This window comes from Arachis hypogaea, chromosome 3 (genome assembly GCF_003086295.3).
Source record: "Arachis hypogaea cultivar Tifrunner chromosome 3, arahy.Tifrunner.gnm2.J5K5, whole genome shotgun sequence".
Taxonomy (NCBI): Eukaryota; Viridiplantae; Streptophyta; class Magnoliopsida; order Fabales; family Fabaceae; genus Arachis; species Arachis hypogaea.
Genome location: NC_092038.1, coordinates 60,106,729 through 60,113,954, shown reverse-complemented (window position 1 = coordinate 60,113,954; position 7,226 = coordinate 60,106,729). Strand labels below are relative to the sequence as shown.

At 38.0% G+C, this 7,226-nt stretch overlaps 1 non-coding gene across 1 annotated transcript; it reads right to left on the bottom strand.

The window, feature by feature from the left end:
* Positions 1–3,378: 3,378 nt before the first annotated feature.
* Positions 3,379–3,486, bottom strand: LOC112793251 (small nucleolar RNA R71). The gene has a single exon (XR_003197954.1). It is a non-coding gene; the product is annotated as a small nucleolar RNA R71 (small nucleolar RNA).
* Between the last annotated feature and the right edge of the window lie 3,740 nt (positions 3,487–7,226).

Here is a 7,226-nt window from a genome sequence, read left to right as displayed (position 1 = left end):
CCATGCTACATTCTGGAGTAAAACGCCAGAAACACGTCACAAACCAGAGTTAAACACCAAAAACACGTTACAACTTGGTGTTTAACCCCAAGAGAAGCATCTGCACGTGTAAAACTCAAGCTCAGCCCAAGCACACACCAAAGTGGGCCCCGGAAGTGGATTTCTGCACTTAGACTTATTTCTGTAAACCCTAGTAACTAGTTTAGTATAAATAGGACTTTTTACTATTGTATTTTCATGTTTGGATGTTTAGTCCTTAGACCGGAGTCTTGGTTATCCTGGTTCCCTCTCTAGGGCCGGAACCAATGAACACCTTTATCACTTATGTATTTTCAACAGTGGAGTTTCTACACACCATAGATTAAGGTGTGCAGCATGCTGTACCTCGAGTATTAATGCAAAGTACTATTGTTCTTCTATTCAATTCACGCTTATTCTTATTCTAAGATATCCATTCGCACCCAAGAACCTGATGAATGTGATGATTATGTGACGCTCATCACCATTCTCACTTATGAACGTGTGCGTGACAACCACTTTCGTTCTACATGCAAATAAGCTTGAATGAATATCTCTTGGATTTCTTAATCAGAATCTTCGTGGTATAAGCTAGAACCCATTGGCAGCATTCTTGAGAATTTAGAAAGTCTAAACCTTGTCTGTGGTATTCCGAGTAGGATTCAGGGATTGAATGACTGTGACGAGCTTCAAACTCGCGACTGTAGGGCGTGGTGACAACGCAAAAGGATAGTAAATCCTATTCTTACATGATCGAAAACCGACAAATGATTAGCCGTGCGGTGACAGCGCACCTGGACCATTTTCACTGAGAGGACGGACGGTAGCCATTGACAACGGTGATCCCCCAACATACAGTTTGTCATGGAAAGGAATAAAAATGATTGGATTAAAGCAGTAGGAAAGCAGAGATTCAGAAGGAACACAGTATCTTCATGCGCTGATCTGAAATTCCCACCAATGAATTACATAAGTATCTCTATCTCTATTTTATGCTTTATTTATCTTTATATTCGAAAATCATTATAACCATTAGAATCTACCTGACTGAGATTTACAAGATGACCATAGCTTGCTTCATACCAACAATCTCCGTGGGATCGACCCTTACTCACGTAAGGTTTATTATTTGGACGACCCAGTGCACTTGCTAGTTAATTGTGCGAATTTCTGAAGAATGTGTGTGAACCATAGTATTGTGCACCAAGTTTTTGGAGCCATTGCTAGGAATTGTTCGAGTTGTGAAAAGTATGAGTCACAATTTTGCCTACCAAGTTTTTGGCGCCGTTGCCGGGGATTGTTTGAGTTTGGACAACTGACGGTTTATCTTGTTGCTCAGATTAGGTAATTTTCTTTTCAAAAAGTTTTCAAAAATCTTTCAAGAAAACTTTTTCTTCTTTTTCCTTTTTTTCAAAATAATTTTCGAAAAATCCAAAAAAATCATAAAATCATAAAACCAAAAATATTTTGTGTTTCTTGTTTGAGTCTAGTGTCAATTTTTAAGTTTGGTGTCAATTGCATGTTTTTAAAAATTTGTGCATTTTTTGAAAAACTCATGCATGGTGATCATGATCATCAAGTTGTTCTTGATAAGTCTTCTTGTTTGATCATCATATTTTCTTGTTTTGTGTCTTTTGTTGTTTTTCATATGCATTTTTTAATCCATAGTGTCTAAACATTGAAAATTTCTAAGTTTGGTGTCTTGCATGTTTTCCTCTCTTGAAAATTTTTCAAAAATAAGTCTTGATGTTCATCTTGATCTTCAAAGTGTTCTTGGTATTCATCTTAACATTCATAGTGTTCCTGCATGCATTAGTTGTTTTGATTCATAATTTTTATGTCTTGAGTCATTTCGTCGTTTTTCTCTTTCCACATTAAATTAAAAAATCAAAGAAATATCTTTCCTCATTTTACTCATAAATTTCGAAATCTTTGGGTTGACTTAGTCAAAAATTTTTAAAATAAGATGTTTCTTGTTAGTCAAGTCAAGATTTCAATTTTAAAAATCTTATCTTTTCAAAACTTTTTCAAAAATCAAATTTTTTCATTTTTCTTTTGTATTTTCGAAAATTTTTTAAAATTGATTTTCAAAATCTTTTTCTTAATTTTATTTTATAACTTTTGAAAACCTTACTAACAATTAATGTGATTGATTCAAAAATTTGAAGTTTGTTACTTTCTTGTTAAGAAATGTTCAATCTTTAAATTATAGAATCATATCTTTTAGTTTCTTGTTAGTCAAGTAATCAATTTTAATTTTAAAAATCAAATCTTTTTAGTTTCCTTTTCAAATCTTTTTCAAAACAAATCTCAATCATATCTTTTTTTCAAAATCAACTTCAAAAATCTTTTCTAACTCCTTATCTTCTCAAAAATGATTTTCAAATCTTTTTCAACTAACTAATTGACTTTTTGTTTGTTTTACTATTTCTTATCTTTTTTAAAACCACCTAACTACTTTCCTCTCTCTAATTTTTGAAAATCACCTCCCTCTTTTCCAAAAATCTTTTTATTTAACTAATTGTTTTAAATTTTAATTTTATTCCTTTTTATAAATTCAAATTTTAACTTTAATTTAAAATATAACAAAAAATATTTTTCTTTTATTTTAGTTGATTTTCGAAAACTCCTCTCTCTCATCTTCTTCTATTTATTTATTTATCTACTAACACTTCTTTTCTACTCAAAATTCGAACCCTTTTCTCCCCTCTACATGTGTTCAGATTTTCTTCTTATTTTCTTCTACTCACATAAAAGAATCTCTTTACTGTGGTAAAGAGGATCTCTATTATTATTTTCTTTTCCCTTCTTTTTCATATGAGCAGGAGCAAGGACAAGAACATTCTTGTTGAAGCAGATCCTGAACCTGAAAAGACTCTGAAGAAGAAACTAAGAGAAGCTAAAATACAACAATCTAGAGAAAACCTTACAGAAATTTTCGAAAAAGAAGAGGAGATGGCAGCCGAAAATAATAACAACAACAATAATACAAGGAGGATGCTTGGTGATTATACTACACCTACTTCCAATTTTTATGGAAGAAGCATCTCAATCCCTGTCATTGGAGCAAATAATTTTGAGCTGAAGCCTCAACTAGTTGCTCTAATGCAACAGAACTGTAAGTTTCATAGACTTCCATCAGAAGATCCCTATCATTTTTAAATTGAGTTCTTGCAGATCTGTGATACTGTTAAGACTAATGGAGTAGATCCTGAAGTCTACAGGCTTATGCTTTTCCCTTTTGCTGTGAGAGACAGAGCTAGAACATGGTTGGACTCACAACCTAAAGATAGCCTGGACTCTTGGGATAAGCTGGTCACGGCCTTCTTGGCCAAGTTCTTTCCTCCTCAAAAGCTGAGCAAGCTAAGAGTGGATATTCAGATCTTCAAGCAAAAAGATGGTGAATCCCTCTACGAAGCTTGGGAAGGATACAAGCAGTTGACCAAAAAGTGTCCTTCTGACACGCTTTCAGAGTGGACCATTTTGGATATATTCTATGATGGTCTATCTGAGTTCTCTAAGATGTCACTGGACCATTCTGCAGGTGGATCCATTCACCTAAAGAAAATGCCTGCAGAAGCTTAAGAACTCATTGACATGGTTGCAAGTAACCAATTCATGTACACCTCTGAGAGGAATCCTGTGAGTAATAGGACGCCTCAGAAGAATAGAGTTCTTGAAATTGATACTCTGAATGCCATACTGGCCCAGAACAAAATATTGACCCAACAAGTCAATATGATATCTCAGAGTCTGAATGGATTGCAAAATACATCCAACAGTACTAAAGAAGCATCTTTTGAAGAAGAAGCTTATGATCCTGAGAACCCTGCAATGGCAGAGGTGAATTACATGGGTGAACCCTATGGAAACACCTATAATCCCTCATGGAGAAATCATTCAAATTTCTCATGGAAGGATCAACAAAAGCCTCAACAAGGCTTTAATAATGGTGGAAGAAACAGGTTTAGCAATAGCAAGCCTTTTCCATCATCTTCTCAGCAACAGACAGAGAATTCTGAGCAGAGCCCCTCTAGTTTAGCAAACATAGTCTCTGATCTATCTAAGACCACTTTAAGTTTCATGAATAAAACAAGGTCCTCCATTAGAAACTTGGAGGCACAAGTGGGTCAGCTAAGTAAGAAAATCACTGAAACTCCTCCTAGTACTCTCCCAAGCAATACAGAAGAGAATCTAAAAAGAGAGTGCAAGGCCATTGATATTATCAAAATGGCAGAATCCAAAGAGGAAGGGGAGGACGTGAATCCCAATGAGGAAGACCTCATGGGACGTCCTCCAGACAGAAAGGAGCTCCCTATTGAGGACCTAAAGGAATCTGAGGCTCATATAGAGACCATAGAGATTCCATTAAACTTCTTTTTGCCATTCATGAGCTCTGAGAACTATTCTTTCTCTGAAGAGAATGAAGATATAACTGAAGAGCAAGTTGCTCAATATCTAGGAGCCAACATGAAGCTGAATGCCAAGTTGTTTGGTAATGAGACTTGGGAAGATGAACCTCCCTAGCTCATTAGTGAACTAAATACATGGGTTCAGCAAACTTTACCTCAAAAGAAACAAAATCCTGGTAAATTCTTAATACCCTATACCATAGGCACCATGACCTTTGAGAAGGCTCTGTGTGACCTGGGGTTAAGTATAAATCTTTTGCCACTCTCTGTAATGGAGAAACTGGGGATCTTTGAGGTATAAGCTGCAAGAATCTCATTAGAGATGGCAGACAAGTCAATAAAACAAGCTTATGGATTGGTAGAGGACATGTTAGTGAAGGTTAAAGGCCTTTACATCCCTGCTGATTTTATAATCCTAGACACTGGGAAGGATGAGGATGAATGCATCATCCTTGGAAGACCCTTCCTAGCCACAGCAGGAGCTATGATTGATGTTGACAGAGGAGAGCTAGTCCTTCAATTGAATGGGGACTACCTTGTGTTTAAAGCTCAAGGATCCTCCTCTACAACCATTGAAAGGAAGCATGAAAAGCTTCTCTCAAAACAGAGTCAAACAAAGCCCCCACAATCAAACTCTAAGTTTGGTGTTGGGAGGTCCCAACAATGCTCTGAACATCTGTGAAGCTCCATAAGAGCTTACTGTCAAGCTATTGACATTAAAGAAGCGCTTATTGGGAGGCAACTCAACTTTTATTTATCTATATTTCTATTGTTCTTTTATGTTTTATTAGGTTTATGATCATGTGGAGTCACAAAACAATTACAAAAATTAAAAACAGAATAAAAAACAGCAGAAGAAAAAGCACACCCTGGAGGAAGAGCTGTCTAGCATTTAAATGCCAGAAACAAGCTTCTGTATGGTGTTTAACGCCAGAAACAAGCACCAAGCTGGCGTTTAACGATAGAAAAAAGCATCAGGCTGGCGTTAAATGCCAGAAACAGGCAACATTTGGGCGTTTAACGCCAGAAACAAGCATCAGTCTGGCGTTTAAACGCCAGGATTGCATACAGAGGGCATTTTACACGCCTAAAAGGTGCAGGGATGAGAAATCCTTGACACCTCAAGATTTGTGGACCCCACAGGATCACCTCAAGATCTGTGGACCCTATAGGATCCCCACCTATCCCACTTCTCTCTTCTTCACAAAATCCAATAACACTATACCCTTCACAAGTCACCTCAATCTCTCTTCCCCATTACCCCTTCACCAATCACATCTATCCACTCTTCCCCATAAACCCCACCTACCTTCAAATTCAAAATCTCTTTCCCACCCAAACCCACCCTAAATAACCGAACCCAAACCCCTCTCCCTCCACTATATAAACCCATCAATCCTTCTTCATTTTCACACAACACAACCCTCTCTTCTCCCCCTTCGCCGAAACCCTCACCTCTCTCCCTCTCCTCCATATCTTCTTCTTCTTCTTCTATTCTTTCTTTTTTTGCTCGAGGGCGAGCAACATTCTAAGTTTGGTGTGGTAAAAGTATAGCTTTTTTGTTTTTCCATAACCATTGATGGCACCTAAGGCCAGAGAAACCTCAAGAAAGAGGAAAGGGAAGGCAATTGCTTCCACCTCTGAGTCATGGGAGATGGAGAGATTCATCTCAAAAGCCCATCAACACCACTTCTATGAAGTTGTGGCCAAGAAAAAGGTGATCCCTGAGGTCCCTTTTAAGCTAAAAAAGGGCTAATATCCAGAGATCCGACAAGAGATTAGAAGTAGAGGATGGGAAGTTCTCTCCAATCCCATTCAACAAGTCAGAATCTTAACGGTTCAAGAGTTCTATGCAACCGCATGGATCACTAGGAACCATGATCAAAGCATGAACCCAAACCCAAGGAATTGGCTTACAATGGTTCGGGGGAAATGCTTAGATTTCACTCCGGAGAACGTATGGTTGGCGTTCAACTTGCCTATGATGCAAGAAGAAACATGCCCCTACACTAGAAGGGTCAACTTTGATAAAAGGTTGGACTAAGTCCTCATGGACATATGTGTGGAAGGAGCTCAATGGAAAAGAGACTCAAAAGGCAAGCCGCTTCAATTGAAAAGACTGGACCTTAAGCCTGTGGCTAGAGGATGGTTGGAGTTCATCCAACACTCCATCATCTCCACTAGCAACCGATCCGAAGTAATTGTGGATCGCGCCATCATGATACATAGCATCATGATTGGAGAGGAAGTAGAAGTTCATGAAGTCATCTCTCTAGAACTCTACAAAGTAGCCGAAAAGCCCTCTACCTTAGCAAGGCTAGCTTTTCCTCATCTCATTTGGCATCTATGCAACTTAGTTGGAGTTGTCATAGAAGGAGACATCCTCATTGAAGAGGACAAGCCCATCACTAAGAAGAGGATGGAGCAAACAAGAGAGCCCATTCATGGATCTCAAGAGATGCATGAGGAAGCTCATCATCAAGAAATCCCTGAGATGTCTCAAGGGATGCATTTTCCTCCAAACAACTCATGGGAACAACTCAACACTTCTCTAGAAGGATTGAGTCATAACATGAACCAATTAAGGGTGGAACACCAAGAGCACTCCATAATTCTCAATAAGATTAGAGAAGATCAAAGAGCTTTGAGGGAGGAGCAACATAGGCAAGGAAGAGACGTAGAGGAGCTCAAGGACACCATTGGTCCTTCAAGAAGAAGGCGCCACCCTCACTAAGGTGTACTCATTCCTTAACTTCCTTGTTCTTATCTCTCTATTTTTCAGTTTTATGCTATATG